Source organism: Hordeum vulgare, chromosome 7H (genome assembly GCF_904849725.1).
Source record: "Hordeum vulgare subsp. vulgare chromosome 7H, MorexV3_pseudomolecules_assembly, whole genome shotgun sequence".
Taxonomy (NCBI): domain Eukaryota; kingdom Viridiplantae; phylum Streptophyta; class Magnoliopsida; order Poales; family Poaceae; genus Hordeum; species Hordeum vulgare.
This window is the reverse complement of record NC_058524.1, coordinates 17,553,051-17,571,923: the sequence shown is the minus strand read 5'-3', so window position 1 is coordinate 17,571,923 and position 18,873 is coordinate 17,553,051. Positions and strand designations below refer to the sequence as shown.

Genomic DNA, 18,873 nt, shown 5'->3' with positions numbered 1-18,873 from the left:
AAAGGCCCCGTCCCCACTAGTGATATACATCCGTATGTAGATTTTTAATGAAACCTCTAAAAAGACTTATATTTAGGAACGGAGGGAGTATGATGCATGGTTCGGTCATCTTTGCATCTTATCGACGTATATTTAACTACAATGATGCCCTACTGATTGATATGACGCTTGCTACACAACATATAGAGCTTCTGGTGTTGGTTTAGTCAGATTCATTGACTGCCTTATCTTGTCTTTCTAGTTCTACTTTAGATCGTTCGGTGTATGGTCAGGTAGTGGCTGAAATTAATGTTGTAATGATTGATAGGGTTTTTTGTCCCGCAGAAACTTCATAGGTCACAAAATAGTGTTGCCGATTGCTTGCCAAGGTATAGTCGTTCTGAGCGATCTACAGCTGCGTGGCTCGACAAAGGGCCCCTATGTATTGCGGATTTCTTGTTCAAGGATTGTAGATCTACCATGATGGATCTAAAACCTTTTGATCTTGCAAGAAAAAACAGCAACTCTAGCCGCAACCTTGTTTTATGTGGACTTTTTTTGTTTTATGGGGAGGTTTTTTGTTGAGCAAATACCTCACTACCCATTGGTATTTGGGCCATAAGTACAAGAAAACAAGGCCAGACCTCATAATTTCCCTCCCACTCAGCCCATTGCCCATCCAGAAATTTGGGCCAAGCTCCACCACCGTGTAACAACACATTTGTCGCCGTTCGTCATGCTGGAGATTCCTGTGAGGACAAGGCCAATTACTCGGTGGCCATATGAAGTACCCGAAAAACCCTATTTGCCGCTCTGTACGAAGCGGTGTATTGCCGCTCTGTATGAAGCGAGTGCATGCTTTTGGGAACCTTCTAGACTTTCTTAGACGGTTTTCTCCGGTTTTGGCAAACTTCTAGAAGGTTCCCTGAACCGGTTTTTTTCTTTTTCATTTTTCTTTATTCTTTTTTCCTTTCTGTTTCCGTTTCAAAAACTGTTCGCAATTTTCAAAAAAAAAATTGTATTTTCGAAAAATGTTCTCAATTTCAAATTTGTTCTCAGTTTTAAAAACAATTCTTAAGATTCAAAAAATGTTCATGCTTTAAAAAATTGTTCGTGCTTTCAAATTTGTTCAGGATTTTTCACAACTGTTCTCCAAATTCAAAAATGTTCGTGCTTTAAAATTTTGTTCGTGCTTCAAAATTTGTTTGGGGTTTTCAAGAAGTTTTGTCAGTTTCAAAATACGTTCTCAATATTCAAAAAATGTTCATGCTTTAAAAATTTGTTCGCGATTCCATATTTGTTGGCGATTTTTTAAAATTGTTGTCGATTTCAAAATTTGTTCATATAATTCAAAAATGTTCGTGCTTTAAAAATGTGTTCGCGCTTTCAAATTTGTTATTTTTTTTCCAAATTGTTCTCCTTTTCAAAATTTGTTCTCAAGTTTCAATAAATGTTCATGCTTTAAAAAATTGTTCGTGCTTTCAAATTTGTTCACGATTCTTCAAAATTGTTCTCGATTTCAAAATTTGTTCTCAAAATTTCAAAATGTTCGTGCTTTCAAATTTGGTCGGGGTTTTTAAAAATTGTTCTCCTTTTCAAAATTTTGTTCTTGGTTTCAAAATTTCTTCTCCTAATTCAAAAAAATGTTTGTGCTTTAGACATTTGTTCGCGCTTCTAAATTTGGTCTCAAGACTCAAAAAATGTTCGTACTTTAAAAAAATGTCGCGCTTCCTAATTTGTTCACTTTTTAAAAAAAAATGTTCTCGTTTTCAAAATTTGTTCTCAAAATTCACAAACTTTCCGCGCTATAAAAATTTGTTCACGCTTCCAAATTTGTTCTCGGTTTCAAAATTTGTTCCCAATATTCAAAAAATGTTCGTGCTTTCAAAAATTGTTCGTCTTTCCAAATTTGTTCATATTTTTTAAAAATTGTTCTTGTTTTCAAGATTTGTTCTAAAAATTCAAAAAATGTTCGTGCTTCTAAATTTGTTCTCGGTTTCAAAAGTTGTTCTTAAGATTCAAAAAATGTTCATGTGTTAAAAATTTGTTCGCGCTTTCAAAATTGTTCGGGTTTTTCAAAATTGTTCTCCGTTCCAAATTCTTTTCTCAAGATTCAAAAAATGTTCGTGCTTTAAAAAATTGTTCAACATATTCAAAAGTTATTGAAAATTCCGAAATGTGTACACATTTTACGAAATGTTCAGAATTTTCCAAAAAACACAAACATTTGTACACATTTAGAAAATGTTCCACTTTTTCCAAAAAAATTCACAGATTCAATTTTATTTATTTGTAATTATGAACTTGTTACTAATATATTATATTTTTTGTTTCACATATTTAAAACTTCTTCGTGCTTTTTAATTTTTTGGAATTTAATAAATGTTCCTTTTAAAAAAAACAAATTCATACATTCATCCTATTTTAGAATTTTAAAATTTGTTACAATTCTTCCAAAACTTGTTCGCATTTTTAAAATCAGAATTATTAAAAAAGTATTCGGAATTTTGATGAGATGTTTGAAAAATAGAAAAAAAAGAAAAAAAATATTTGGAATTTTCATGGAACTGCTGGTATTTTGAGTTCTAAAAAATTGGCATCCCACTTTGATCAGGAAAGTTAACCAGATCGAGTTGTTATGGACCCGCTACGCGGAGGTTCCTCTGCAGTTATCATTTCTTTTTTACACAGTTGTTTTTTGCATGTGTGGGCCGGCCCAGGCTGAGGGCGCATGTGTGAAGCCTCGTTGATCTGCCGCAAAATGCGCCATATAAGACATCCCCCGTCATGTACATGAAGTCACGGAGAAAAGAACCCTCTGCTATTCTCTCTTCGACAATTTTAATTATTCATATCTTTCAAACTATAATTTTGTTTTTAAAATAATTTATATATTTAAATTCATGGTGCCAAGAATTTTAGAACAAGACCAATCTTGGGTATATTTTAAACATGTTTCAGTTTAATAATTCAGTCCACTTATTTCACTAGCCTATATTTGAAATCATTCTTTTGAAATGAGTAAACGACATATTTCTTTTTCCAAATGTGGAATTGATGAAACTGTAAAATTCAAACTTTCCAGAATTGTATGCAAGATAGGTCTAATTTTAAAGGCCCTGAATAATATATCCTGAAATACATCTAAAAACAGCTATTTTGTTCAAAAGTTATGAGTCGCTCAAAACGCCACATGAAAAATAATATACACACAGGTGAAGAGAGTAACCTGTGTGCAGTGTGTACACAGGTTAAAGTCAGGTGAAGAGAGTCAGTCTAAAGTCATATATCATTCTCTTCTCTTACACTCTCTTTACCTGACGAAAGTCTGACAAAAACTTGGCCATAATGGGCCATGCCATGCATGTATTGTTGTGTAACAAATCAGTTGACATCTTATTCTGCCAAGCAGCGCATGAATCTTGAGATTAAGAAAAATGACAAATTCTTTGCTGCCATATACCTTCTCTATGATATTTTTTTCAAACTGTAGCAAACTCTTGCTTTGTTGGCTTGGGAAAACTGTAGAAAACTAGTTTCCGCACAACAAATTCTTTTTGTTTGTGTTATTTTTCTACCACTCTCACATGCGAAAAAAATTCCCCATCAGCACAGAAATAAAAACAGCTCGTTTTTTATAGATCTGAGAAAGTTCTCGGTTTTGAAAAAAGCATGATTGCTCTGGAAGTTTGCCAATTTTTTCAAAAAACTACGGATTTTTTTTCATGAATTATAAATATGTAGGCAGATTTAATAAAGTTCATATAACAAACTATATCTAAATTTGAAAAAGTAAATAAATTTGGTGAAATATTCATGAACTTTTTGAAAATATGACCGTGAGTTTTAAAAAGCTCAAGCAATTGAAGAAAATGCAGATTTGAAAAACATAATGAAGTTGTTGATTTTGTCTTTTAGTTTACCAAAATTATGGTTTTAAATATTCTGTAAGGTTTTACAAGCAATGACCATTAGTATTACAAAGAGTGTGCAAATTCGTCAAATCTCATGGGAATTTGTTTTTCATTAGTTTGATTTTTTTTCATAGATTACTTCATCGATTTCAGAAAATCATGAATTTAGATAAAATTCACGGATTTGAAAAATTAATCATAAAAGTTTTCAAAATATTTATTGTTTTTGGAAATTGATCACTAATTTCAAAAATGCTTGTTAATCGTGTTTAGGAATTATAAAATACAGTATAAATATTAGAAAATAAATACAGAGTAATAGTTGTGGTGTGGGGCCACAAATGGCGTTGATTGTATTTAGCAGTAGCGCCGGTCCAAGCCCATGCTACTGCTATTATAAATCGCAGTAACGCAGGGAAGGCCCAGCGCTACTACCAAATGTTAGCTGTAGCGAGCCAGCAATAGCGCAGATACCCGCGCTACTGCTAGGTCTCCGTCCCGTGCTACTATTAGGGTTTTTCATAGTAATGTATTGTGCAATCAAAATGTATTTCATATATTTTTCTGTAAACATAAAATGGTTGTAATTGTTCATATTATACAATTGCATGTTAGTGGTAATCTGAAATCCATTCCATTCCAATTCTTCCAACCAAACATTAAAATATAACCATTACATTCCACATTTTACCCCCAACCAAAGATATGAACAGAATAATCCCATTCCCGTGGAATGAAACCATGACAATCCATTTTATTCTGTTCTTAAACCAAACACACTCTTAGAAGCCATGGCGGTATACCAAGCGCTACTTGGAGCAATGTCTGCTAGATTATGTAGTGAATTGGAGAAGATACTCAGGTGCTGGAGTGGTCGAAGAGATTCTCTCCCAATGTCTCCAATTCCCTAGTGTTCACCATACATCTCATATTGCCACCTATCCAATTCCCTAGATTCTCTCCAAATGTCTCCAATTCCCTAGTGATAACAATGTGTGTTCTTATGGGATGGAGGATGGAAGGAATTAGATTCTTGGTCTCACTACAAGATTTTCACCTTTCGCACTACTCCCTCCGTTCCTAAATATAAGTCTTTTTAGATGTTTCACTAGGGGACTACATACGGATGTATATAGACATACTTTAGAGTTGTACCAAGCAAGGAGACATCAAGGAGGGGCCATGTACTTTTGATATACCACATGCTTGGAAGATTGTGATTGTCCATGAAGGCAAGATCTTATCTGTAGTTACTTGTAATTAGGCTCACTTGAAAGCATATCTTATACTCCCTCTGTCCGGAAATATTTGTCATAGGAATGGATGTATCTAGATGTATTTTAGTTCTAGATATATCCATTTTTATCCATTTGTGTGACAAGTAATTCCGGACGGAGGGAGTATGTAGTAGCGGAGTACTTAGTATGTCATGTCATGACACCATTGATTAGTTTTCTTTCTTTGTCCGCTTCTCAAAAGTGCATCGCAAGTAGAAGATCCATTGATTTCTCCAAATTTTCGTATGCACCAACAGATTTTTGTCAAACCATGCCAAGTTGCAAGATGTCAATAGAGACATGTGCAATTCCGCATACTCCTTGGTGAATTAGATTCAGGGCACGACCTCTAACATTACGATGATGGGTGGTACGATCGACGTGAGAAACACCCTGTTGGTCGTGGCTACATTTGGTTCTCTTGTCTCATTTGGGAGGACGCGCTGGGATGGCAAGGCTACTGGGTGAATTAGTGGCCAGTCCGGCCAAAGAAAACAACATTACCCATTGGCTATAAAGATATTGTTTGTGAATTTAAAATAGGGTCAGATTTCCTTTAAATATTCACACATATGAAAAATACTGACCTACTTTTCTTGTGGTTTGAAAAATGTTTAAGAATTTTCTAAAATATTTTTGCTAGTTGTAAAATTATTCATAAATTTACAAAATGATTTAAAAAATATTTAAAAACAAAACATATCCTATCAGAACTGCTCCTGGGCTTGCAAAGAGAGCCAACAGGGTTGCATTAGCATCTGTAAATGATGCTAGTGAGGCTTCAGCGCCACCAAATGCTGCAAGCCAATCGATAGCAAGCTTAAACAAGAAAGGCACTTGAACATTTATAACCTGGTGTTCATTGTAAATACAAAAGGCCAGTTGATAAAGTTGAAAGCTTCATGTAACAATGGATCAATTCTCTTTTTGAAATGAGATCAATTCAGATGGGCAGCCCTTCCACCCGATGAAAATTTCAAAAGAAAAAGAAAAAGAAAAACTTCATGTAACGACTTCCATGTTTTAAGTTCATCATGGCATATATCATAACTGCAAGGGCAATATTTTTTCCTTTGATTTAAGAATGACGATAGTTGACTATTTCTATTTGAGACCTTGTTGAACAATTAAACAAGAAGACGTTACCTATTTTGTTTTCAAAAGAAATATGCATCCAACAAACAGGATGCATCTGAATTTACCACATTGCATCAGAATAGGTCAAAAGGGTCATTTGTATAGAAGCCAAGAATTTCAGTACACTATGAGTAATGCAAATGGACTGCATTCCAACGAAGTGAGGTAAGGAGACTATCAATCTTACGCCTACTGCATGATGGTCAATGGTAGACTCTACAAAAAAGTGTTAGCCCAAATGGGGTTACTAATATATCACAGATCGCTAGTACTTAATGAGTACAACAGAAACAAAAGCCTTTGCTAACAAAAGTGGGTTGCATTATTTTAGCTCGAACAATATTTGTATAGGTAACAATTTCGACCAGTAACATCTACCTTCGCGCCGACTAAGATACCCAATAACAACACAATCCTGATGTTGAAATCACGGCTATTGTTCATCCTTAAGTACTTCCAAAGGTTTTGAAGGATCTGAATATCTGCTATCTGATCATCGATGTCCTTCTTTGGGGCATCTTCATGCACGTTGTCATCAGCCGTTTTCCCAGCGGTAGCATTGGCAGAAGTGGAGAAGGCATTCGCTCTCTAAAAAACAAGCAAGGATCACAAAACCATAATTTGGCAAAGAAATACTCACTCCGTCCCAAAATAACTGTCTCAAGCCTAGTACAACTTTGTACTAGAACTAGTACAAAGTTGAGACACTTATTTTGGGAGGAGGGAGTAGTACCTTTTATGAAGAAAAGGAACATAACAGATGCATCAACCTCTTTCTATCGTTTTGTCAACCATTGATGTCATGAACCAACCACAAAACAATACTTGATTAACCATATTTTCAGTTGGAGCTAAAAAAGTTTTGTCAACCATTGATGTCATGAACCAACCACAAAACAATACTTGATTAACCATATTTTCAGTTGGAGCTAAAAAAGGCAGGGTAAGTGCAGTTACAGTTCATAGGATCAGAGGAAGTAGAAAGAGAAATGCAATGTGCTCCACACTTGTACTTCATTTTGGGCTTTGACAAATTAATCCAGAAACTGATTTTCATACAGAAACACACTGGAAAGTTGAGTGCATGCAGGTTGCAGGTTGTCTCAGGTTCTCAACAGAGAAAACTTTGTATGTGGAAATAAGGCTGCACTGAAGCTTCTAGATTCATCCCTTGGCAACCACTATACAAGAAACTGAAGCCCAAAGATAGCATTAAAAAATCACCCTCCTATTGCCCGCTACTGAAGGATAGATTGAAAAGTGGTGAAGCGCAAATCCAAATCCCTCGTGCTCTCATCCTCGTCGGCGCCACCGGCACCATCAGCAGGGTTCCGTCCGTTGTCGGCGCCGCGCTTCGGCCGGCGATTGGGCATCGGGAGGGAGGGAGGTCATGGTCGTGGTCGTCGCCTCTCTCAGGTTGGGTGTTTGTAGGAGCAGAGGAGAGCAAAGCAGGGATCTTGGTATGGAGCTTGGAGACTGCCGGAGCGCCTCCCCCGTGGCTAGCTAGCGCATCGAAGGAGCTAGCGACGGTGTTAGTGACGGATCCGTGCACCACGTCATCGAAAATGGGACCCACATGGCATAGTCATGCTTAAAACGCTCCAACCGACGGGATTGTGTTTTTGCAAAAAATTAGGCGATTTTTGTGTGTTTTCTGCAACGAATGCGTAAGAGGGTGTTTTTTCGCAAAAGTTCGCTTCATTGTGGTGGTTTTCTGCAATTAACTCAGATCTCCAGGTGCGTACGTGGAATTCTTGCTCTCTTTCTCCACTCCCAAAACACGACTGCATGCAGGCCAAGTTAATGTGGGGATTAGTGCTAGATAGCATTGGTTCTCTCATTCGAAGAGTCAAACTGAAGATTCAGAACCATGCACTTTGGATTCAGAACCAGCAAGGCTACATGGAGAATCGGCAACAAGGTTCAGACTGAAGATTGACGAAGAAGATTAAACCTGACGAAATATTGAGTGGTCCTTCTTGCATCTTGGCTTTGGGATGGAGTACCACTGCCATGGCGCCATCCCACATCACAGCTTCGCCATGGCAACTTGGCAAGGAGCCAGCTTCAATCAACCTAGTCATGTCGCTGGATCAGTGTTTCCTTGCATGGACTCGGGTAGGAGAAGGATGTGGGGACAGCTAAGAATCCCTGCCTGCAAGCATCTACAGTTGCAAAAAGAATTGAGATAACAAAGAGAGAAGGATTAGCTTTTGGCATCATATATTGGTAATACCATATTCTATACCGCATCGTGTCAGGCTCAGGCCGGATTGTGCTGAGATATAAAAAATCTACAGATCGTATAAAAACGGATTCAAAAGCGGTTTCGGTGGAAAATTATCCTAACTACTTCCACGCTTAGAGTCAATGATAAACCGAGAGACTAGGGCCTGAATTCAGCCCACTCACCCTCTCAAAAGAAAAATACCACAACGAACAGCACTCGCAGCCGAAGGGCCATATGGTGTGGCCCAAAATAAAAGGAAATTATTTAAAAATTTACAGGAAAAGAGACACACACTTACATGCACAATTATGTGGGTTTTTTTCACTCTTCTGACCCGGGGGGGTAAATTAATCATGGAACGAACTCGTTTGAAAACATTTTCACGTTTTGACCCTTTTCTTGAAACGCCATAAACCGTGGCGTTGCAGCTCTACAGAGAAACGTCACTCTACTGTGGCGTTGCAACCCTTCTGTGCAACGACAGTCTAGTGTGGCGTTGCAGTCCTTCTGTGCAACGCCAAGCGCACTGACGTTTCTGGGCTTTATATCTGCCCACCCCGACCCCCTCGCCCACCAACCACCATTTCTCCTCTTCTCTTGTTCTTCCTTTGACGAAAAAGCTCTCTCTTCTCCTCAAGATCCCCCCTTTGATCTCCCTCCTTCCTCAACCTTTTTGTTGGTTCTTTGGGGCAAATCGAAGAGGCCGGTAAGCTCCTCCAATCCCTCCAATTAGTTTTTGCAATGACTTTGTATTTGTGTAGCTTTTTTTTGCACTAGGTGTTCCATTTATGTTGCATTGTATTGGTTGGTTTATTATTATTGATAAGATTTAGTGTTAGGGTTAGGGTTATGCCTAATTTGATTGGACAAGGGTTAGGGTTAGTGTTAGGTTTTGTGCTATGCCTAATTTGGATGGACAAGGGTTAGGGTTAGGGTTAGGGTTTGTGTTATGCCTAATTTGGATGGACAATGGTTAGGGTAATGTTTTGTTATACTTAGAATTGGTAATTTTGTCCCCTTTTTTAGATGGACAAGATTGTGAATATTCATTATGTTGACAAAGAGGCATTCATGAATGTTGATATTGTTGACAAATATGAGGAAGTGTTGATATTTCTCAATAGTCCTACTTATGAAGAGGTTGTGGCAGAAACTCGGATAAGATTGAAGTGGGTTGATCCAAGTGACCAAGTAGAATTATTAGGAAGATATGATGTTGGGTCGGCACACAAGTGTCGAATGAAGACAATGCCTATCAAGTCCAATTTGCATTGGGTTGCATACAAGGAGGCTGTTGCATCCTCGATAGACAAGTCACTCGAAGTGTTTGCTAGTATGGTGGTCAATGCTCCTCTTCATGTTGACTTGAACCAACCCTTAGTAGATGATTTGAGCCCGTATAGTGGTGTGGCACCTATTGTTGAGCATAAAGTAGAAGTGCAAGTCAATGAGTATCCCCAATATGAGTTTGGAGGTAGTGCACCGATCAAAGATGATGGTCATGACTTCGACGAAGAGTATGAGAGGCAACACAACATTGTTGGTGACGTAGATGCTCAAGTAAGGCATGATGACATGGATCCTGACATTGTTTATCAGCGTGCTTGTGTGGATGAGTCGGATGATGAAGGCCCGGTGAATGAGTTGGATGAGGATGGCTTCACTGAGAAAGAAGCGGAGTGGTATACAAAAATCACCGGTAGGGATCACAAAGTTCCCTTGTTTTGTGATGTTAGCCTTGCAGCTAAGGCTTTAGTCAACGGTGGCATGAGCAAGACAGTTGAGGCTAGAATGTTCCCAAGTAGCACACCCAACGCGATTTGTACGTCTTACCTAAAGAAAGGTTTGATGTTCGAGGACATTCTAGAATTGAAGATGTGGTTGTGTGAGTATGCCGTCAAACACTACATGCCTTTCAGAGTTGTGCACTCGGACTGCCACAAGCGATACACCATGAAATACGAGGTAGAAAAATGCAAATGGAAAGTCAATGCAAGACTCAGGAAAGATGGTTCGTGGAAGATAAGTAGTTGCATTGCAACTCACCAATGCACACCGCCGACAGATGAAGCACCAGATACACACCGTCAGTTAACCTCGGAATTCATCGGTTATAAATACCAGAAACATATAGCTGAGGATCCAACCATTAAAGTGAAGTTGTTGATGAGTTGGGTTTTCGAGAGATTTGGATATAAGGTCAAGTACGGGAAGACATGGAAGGCCAAATAGGTCGTTTTTAGAATGTTGTACAGTGGATGGGAAGAGGCGTACAACATGCTACCCCGGTTGCTGGGCGCGATGGCCTATAGAAACCCCAGAATGTACCACTATGTCCAAGATATTGAAGGAGTGTTCCGTCGTGCCTTTTGGACGTTTGGCCCATGCATTGCAGCTTTTGAGCATTGTCGTCCGGTTTTGTTTATAGATGAAACATTCGTGACTGGCAAATACAAGGGCACACTAATGATAGCAATGTCACATGATGCTAATGATCAGGTGTTGCCGGTGGCATTTGCTTTGGTGTCAGTGGAGAACCAAGACAACTGAGAATGGTTCATGAGACTTGTGAGAAGCACGGTGATTCCTCCCAATAGGGAGGTATGCATCATATCCGATCGGCACCAAGGCATATTGAAGGCCGTGGATGTTCACATTCTAGGGCATGCGAGGCTTCACCATCGATGGTGCATGAGGCACTTCGTTGCAAACTTTTATAGGGCTTGTAAGAACAAAGATCTGGCGAAGGATCTTAATGTTGGAATTATGCCCTAGAGGCAATAATAAATATAGTTATTATTATAATTCCTGTATCAAGATAATCATTTATTATCCATGCTATAATTGTATTGAATGAAGACTTATATACATGTGTGGATACATAGACAAAACACTGTCCCTAGCAAGCCTCTAGTTGGCTAGCCAGTTGATCAACGATAGTCAGTGTCTTCTGATTGTGAACAAAGTGTTGTTGCTTGATAACTGGATCACGTCATTAGGAGAATCACGTGATGGACTAGACCCAAACTAATAGACGTAGCATGTTGATCGTGTCATTTTATTGCTACTGTTTTCTGCGTGTCAAGTATTTGTTCCTATGACCATAAGATCATATAACTCACTAACACCGGAGGAATACTTTGTGTGTATCAAACGTCGCAACGTAACTGGGTGACTATAAAGATGCTCTACAGGTATCTCCGAAGGTGTTCGTTGAGTTAGTATGGATCAAGACTGGGATTTGTCACTCCGTGTGACGGAGAGGTATCTCGGGGCCCACTCGGTAATACAACATCACACACAAGCCTTGCAAGCAATGTGACTTAGTGTAAGTTGCGGGATCTTGTATTACGGAACGAGTAAAGAGACTTGCCGGTAAACGAGATTGAAATAGGTATGCGGATACTGATGATCGAATCTCGGGCAAGTAACATACCGAAGGACAAAGGGAATGACATACGAGATTATATGAATCCTTGGCACTGAGGTTCAAACGATAAGATCTTCGTAGAATATGTAGGATCCAATATGGGCATCCAGGTCCCGCTATTGGATATTGACCGGGGAGTCTCTCGGGTCATGTCTACATAGTTCTCGAACCCGCAGGGTCTGCACACTTAAGGTTCGACGTTGTTTTATGCGTATTTGAGTTATATGGTTGGTTACCGAATGTTGTTCGGAGTCCCGGATGAGATCACGGACGTCATGAGGGTTTCCGGAATGGTCCGGAAATGAAGATTGATATATAGGATGACCTCATTTGATTACCGGAAGGTTTTCGGAGTTACCGGGAATGTACCGGGAATGACGGATGGGTTCCAGGAGTTCACCGGGGGGGGGGGGGGGGGCAACCCACCCCGGGGAAGCCCATAGGCATTGGGGGTGCCGCACCAGCCCTTAGTGGGCTGGTGGGACAGCCCAAAGGAGCCCTATGCGCATTGGAAGAAAAATCAAAGAGAAAAGAAAAAAAAAGGAAGGAGGTGGGAAAGGGAAGAAGGACTCCACCTTCCAAACCAAGTAGGACTCGGTTGGGGGGGGAGACCTTCCCCATTGGCTCGGCCGACCCCCTTGGGAGTCCTTGGACCCCAAGGCAAGGCTCCCCCTCCTCCTCCTATATATAGTGGGGTTTTAGGGCTGATTTGAGACAACTTTGTCACGGCAGCCCGACCACATATCTCCACGGTTTTACCTCTAGATCGCGTTTCTGCGGAGCTCGGGCGGAGCCCTGCTGAGACGAGATCATCACCAACCTCCAGAGTGCCGTCACGCTGCCGGAGAACTCTTCTACCTCTCCGTCTCTCTTGCTGGATCAAGAAGGCCGAGATCATCGTCGAGCTGTACGTGTGCTGAACGCGGAGGTGCCGTCCGTTCGGCAGTAGATCGTGGGACTGATCGCGGGATAGTTCGCGGGGCGGATCGAGGGACGTGAGGACATTCCACTACATCAACCGCGTTCACTAACGCTTCTGCTGTACGGTCTACAAGGGTACGTAGATCACACATCCCCTCTCGTAGATGGACATCACCATGATAGGTCTTCGTGCGTGTAGGAAAATTTTTGTTTCCCATGCGACGTTCCCCAACAGTGGCATCATGAGCTAGGTTCATGCGTAGATGTCTTCTCGAGTAGAACACAAAAGTTTTTGTGGGCGGTGATGTGCGTTTTGCTTCCCTCCTTAGTCTTTTCTTGATTCCGCGGTGTTGTTGGATCGAAGCGGCTTGGACCGACATTACTCGTACGCTTACGAGAGTCTGGTTTCATCGCTACGAGTAACTCCGTTGCTCAAAGATGACTGGCGGGTGTCAGTTTCTCCAACTTTAGTTGAATCGGAATTGACCGAGGAGGTCCTTGGATGAGGTTAAATAGCAACTCATATATCTCCTTTGTGGTGTTTGCGTAAGTAAGATGCGATCCTACTAGATACCCATGGTCACCACGTAAAACATGCAACAACAAAATTAGAGGACGTCTAACTTGTTTTTGCAGGGTATGCTTGTGATGTGATATGGCCAACGATGTGATGTGATATATTGGATGTATGAGATGATCATGTTGTAATAGATAATATCGACTTGCACGTCGATGGTACGGCAACCGGCAGGAGCCATAGGGTTGTCTTTATAACTAATGTTTGTGCTTGCAGATGCGTTTACTATTTTGCTAGGATGTAGCTTTAGTAGTAATAGCATGAGTAGCACGACAACCCCGATGGCGACACGTTGATGGAGATCATGGTGTGGCGCCGGTGACAAGAAGATCGTGCCGGTGCTTTGGTGATGGAGATCAAGGAGCACGTGATGATGGCCATATCATGTCACTTATGAATTGCATGTGATGTTAATCCTTTTATGCACCTTATTTTGCTTAGAACGACAGTAGCATTATGAGGTGATCTCTCACTAAAATTTCAAGACGAAATTGTGTTCTCCCCGACTGTGCACCGTTGCTACAGTTCGTCGTTTCGAGACACCACGTGATGATCGGGTGTGATAGACTCAACGTTCACATACAACGGGTGCAAAACAGTTGCGCACGCGGAACACTCGGGTTAAGCTTGACGAGCCTAGCATGTGCAGACATGGCCTCGGAACACATGAGACCGAAAGGTCGATCATGAATCATATAGATGATATGATTAGCATATGGATGCTTACCACTGAAACTATACTCAACTCACGTGATGATCGGACTTGAGCTAGTGTAAGTGGATCATGAACCACTCAAATGACTAGAGAGATGTACTTTTTGAGTGGGAGTTTAGCGAGTAATTTGATTAAGTTAAACTCTAATTATCTTGAACATAGTCTAAGTCCACTTTCAATATATTTGTGTTGTAGATCATGGCTCACGCGACAGTCACCCTGAATTTTAATATGTTCCTAGAGAAAGCTAAGTTGAAAGATGATGGAAGCAACTTTGTAGACTGGGCTCATAATCTTAAGCTAATCTTACAAGCTGGGAAGAAGGATTATGTCCTTAATGCTGCGCTAGGAGATGAACCACCCGCTACGGCTGATCAGGATGTTAAGAACGCTTGGTTAGCACGTAAGGAGGACTACTCAGTAGTTCAATGTGCAGTCTTGTATGGCTTAGAACCGGGACTTCAACGTCGCTTTGAGCGTCATGGAGCATTTGAGATGTTCCAAGAGTTGAAGTTTATCTTTCAGAAGAACGCCCGGATCGAGAGGTATGAGACCTCCGATAAATTCTATGCTTGCAAGATGGAGGAGAACTCGTCTGTCAGTGAACATGTGCTCAAAATGTCTGGGTACTCAAACCGTCTAGCTGAGCTGGGGATTGAACTCCCGCAAGAAGCTATCACTGACAGAATCCTTCAATCACTGCCGCCAAGCTATAAAGGCTTTGTGTTGAACTACAACATGCAAGGGATGAACAAGTCTCCCGGCGAGTTGTTTGCGATGCTGAAAGTCGCAGAGTCTGAACTCCGTAAAGAGCATCAAGTGTTGATAGTGAATAATACCACTAGTTTCAAGAGAAACGGCAAAGGCAGGAAGGGTAATTCGAAGAAGGGCGGCAAGCCTGTTGCCAATCCGACGATGAAACCCAAAGCTGGACCTAAGCCTGAAACAGAGTGTTACTATTGCAAGGGTATGGGTCATTGGAAGCGCAATTGCCCCAAGTATCTGGCTGATAAGAAGGCAGCCAAAGAAAAATCAGGTATATTTGATATACATGTTATTGATGTGTACTTAACCGGCTCTCGTAGTAGTGCCTGGGTATTCGATACCGGTTCTGTTGCTCATATTTGCAACTCGAAACAGGAACTGCGGAATAGACGAAGGCTGGCGAAAGATGAAGTGACGATGCGCGTAGGAAATGGTTCCAAGGTTGATGCAATCGCCATCGGCACAGTCTCACTTCAGTTACCGTCAGGATTAGTTATGAACTTAAATCATTGTTATTTAGTGCCTGCGTTGAGCATGAACATTATATCTGGATCTTGTTTATTGCGAGACGGTTACTCTTTTAAGTCAGAGAATAATGGTTGTTCTATTTCTATGAGTAACATCTTTTATGGTCATGCACCCAATGTGAGAGGATTGTTCATATTGAATCTTGATAGTGATACACACATACATAACATTGAGACCAAAAGAGTTAGAGTTAACAATGATAGCGCCATATTTTTGTGGCACTGTCGCTTAGGTCATATTGGTGTAAAGCGCATGAAGAAACAACATGCCGATGGACTTTTGGAGTCACTTGACTTTGATTCACTTGACACGTGCGAACCATCCCTCATGGGCAAGATGACTAAAACTCCATTCTCCGGAACAATGGAGCGTGCAAGTGGCTTGTTGGAAATCATACATACCGATGTGTGTGGTCCGATGAGCGTAGAGGCACGCGACGGATATCGTTATTTTCTCACCTTCACTGACGATTTGAGTAGATATGGTTATGTCTACTTAATGAAGCACAAGTCTGAAACATTTGAAAAGTTCAAGCAATTTCAGAGTGAAGTTGAAAACCATCGTAACAAGAAGATCAAGTTCCTACGTTCTGATCGTGGGGGGTGAATATCTGAGTTTCGAGTTTGGTGCTCACTTAAGACAATGTGGAATTGTTTCACAGTTAACACCGCCTGGAACACCACAGCGTAATGGTGTGTCCGAACGTCGTAATCGTACTTTATTAGAGATGGTGCGATCTATGATGTCTCTTACCGATTTTCCATTATCATTTTGGGGTTATGCATTAGAAACAGCTGCATTCACTTTAAATAGGGCACCATCAAAATCCGTTGAGCAGACACCATACGAACTGTGGTATGGCAAAAGGCCAAAGTTGTCGTTTCTTAAAGTTTGGGGATGTGATGCTTATGTCAAAAAGCTTCAGCCTGAAAAGCTGGAACCCAAAGCGGAAAAGTGCATCTTCATAGGTTACCCAAAAGAGACAGTTGGGTACACCTTCTATCTCAAATCCGAGGGCAAAGTGTTTGTTGCTAAAAACGGAGCTTTTCTCGAGAAGGAGTTTCTCTCGAGAGAATTGAGTGGGAGGAAGATAGAACTTGACGAGGTTATCGAACCTCTCATCCCTCTGGATGGTGGCACAGGGCAAGGGGAAACCTCTGTCGTTGCGACGCCGGTTGAGGAGGAAGTTAATGATGATGATCCTGAAACTCCGGTTCAAGTTTCTGTCGAACCACGCAGGTCGACGAAACCACGTGCTGCTCCAGAGTGGTACGGTAATCCCGTCTTATCAATCATGTTGTTGGACAACAATGAACCTGCAAATTATGAAGAAGCAATGGTGGGCCCAGATTCCAACAAATGGCTAGAAGCCATGAAGTCCGAGATAGGATCCATGTATGAGAACAAAGTGTGGACTTTGGAGGTACTACCTGAGGGCCGCAAGGCTATTCAGAACAAATGGATCTTTAAGAGGAAGACGGACGCTGACGGCAATGTGACCATTTATAAAGCTTGACTTGTGGCAAAGGGTTTTTCACAAGTTCAAGGAGTTGACTACGATGAGACATTCTCACCCGTAGCGATGCTTAAGTCCGTCAGAATCATGTTAGCAATAGCTGCATTTTTCGATTATGAAATCTGGCAGATGGATGTCAAAACGGCGTTCCTTAACGGTTTCCTTAAGGAAGAGTTGTATATGATGCAACCCGAAGGTTTTGTCGATCCTAAGAATGCTAACAAGGTGTGCAAGCTCCAGCGATCCATTTATGGACTGGTGCAAGCATCTCGGAGTTGGAACAAACGCTTTGATGAGGTGATCAAAGCATTTGGGTTTATACAAGTGGTTGGAGAATCTTGTATTTACAAGAAAGTGAGTGGGAGCTCTGTGGCGTTTCTAATATTATATGTGGATGAAATATTGCTGATTGGAAACAACGTAGAGTTTTTGGAGAGCATAAATGATTACTTGAATAAAAGTTTCTCTATGAAGGACCTAGGAGAAGCTGCTTACATTCTAGGCATTAAGATCTACATGGATAGATCAAAACGCCTGATAGGACTTTCACAAAGCACATACCTTGATAAAGTTTTGAAGAGGTTCAAAATGGAACAGTCCAAGAAAGGGTTCCTGCCAGTTTTACAAGGTACGAGATTGAGTAAGACTCAGTGCCCAGCAACTGATGAAGATAGAGAGCATATGCGCTCCGTCCCCTATGCTTCAACCATAGGTTCTATCATGTATGCAATGTTGTGCACTAGATCAGACGTTAGCCTGGCCATAAGTATGGCAGGTAGGTTCCAGAGTAATCCAGGAGTGGATCACTGGACAGCGGTCAAGAATATCCTGAAGTACCTGAAAAGGACTAAGGAGATGTTTCTCGTGTATGGAGGTGACGAAGAGCTCGTCGTAAAAGGTTACGTCGATGCAAGCTTTGACACAGATCCGGACGACTCTAAGTCGCAAACCGGATACGTATTTATTCTTAATGGGGGTGCGGTAAGCTGGTGCAGTTCCAAGCAAAGCGTCGTAGCAGATTCTACATGTGAAGCGGAGTACATGGCTGCCTCAGAGGCGGCTAAGGAGGGTATCTGGATGAAGCAATTCATGACGGATCTTGGAGTGGTGCCAAGCGCACTAAATCCAATAACCTTGTTCTGTGATAACACGGATGCCATTGCCCTAGCAAAGGAACCATGGTTTCACAAGAAGTCCAGACACATCAAACGACGCTTCAACCTCATCCGCGACTACGTCGAAGGGGAGGACGTAAATATATGCAAAGTGCACACGGACCTGAATGTAGCAGACCCGCTAACTAAACCTCTTCCACGGCCAAAACATGATCGACACCAGAACTGTATGGGTGCTAGATTTATAACAATGTAATTCACATGGTGATGTGAGGGCTAGATTATTGACTCTAGTGCAAGTGGGAGACTGTTGGAATTATTCCCTAGAGGCAATAATAAATATAGTTATTATTATAATTCCTGTATCAAGATAATCGTTTATTATCCATGCTATAATTGTATTGAATGAAGACTTATATACATGTGTGGATACATAGACAAAACACTGTCCCTAGCAAGCCTCTAGTTGGCTAGCCAGTTGATCAACGATAGTCAGTGTCTTCTGATTATGAACAAAGTGTTGTTGCTTGATAACTGGATCACGTCATTAGGAGAATCACGTGATGGACTAGACCCAAACTAATAGACGTAGCATGTTGATCGTGTCATTTTATTGCTACTGTTTTCTGCGTGTCAAGTATTTGTTCCTATGACCATAAGATCATATAACTCACTAACACCGGAGGAATACTTTGTGTGTATCAAACATCGCAACGTAACTGGTTGACTATAAAGATGCTCTACAGGTATCTCCGAAGGTGTTCGTTGA

The 18,873-nt window shown here is 41.0% G+C and overlaps 1 long non-coding RNA gene across 1 annotated transcript; it reads right to left on the bottom strand.

The window, feature by feature from the left end:
• Positions 1-6,606: 6,606 nt before the first annotated feature.
• On the bottom strand, positions 6,607-8,501 carry LOC123411475. Its single transcript, XR_006613271.1, has 2 exons — positions 8,262-8,501; positions 6,607-6,895 (listed from the first exon to the last, which is right to left on the bottom strand). It is a non-coding gene; the product is annotated as an uncharacterized LOC123411475 (long non-coding RNA).
• Positions 8,502-18,873: the final 10,372 nt, after the last annotated feature.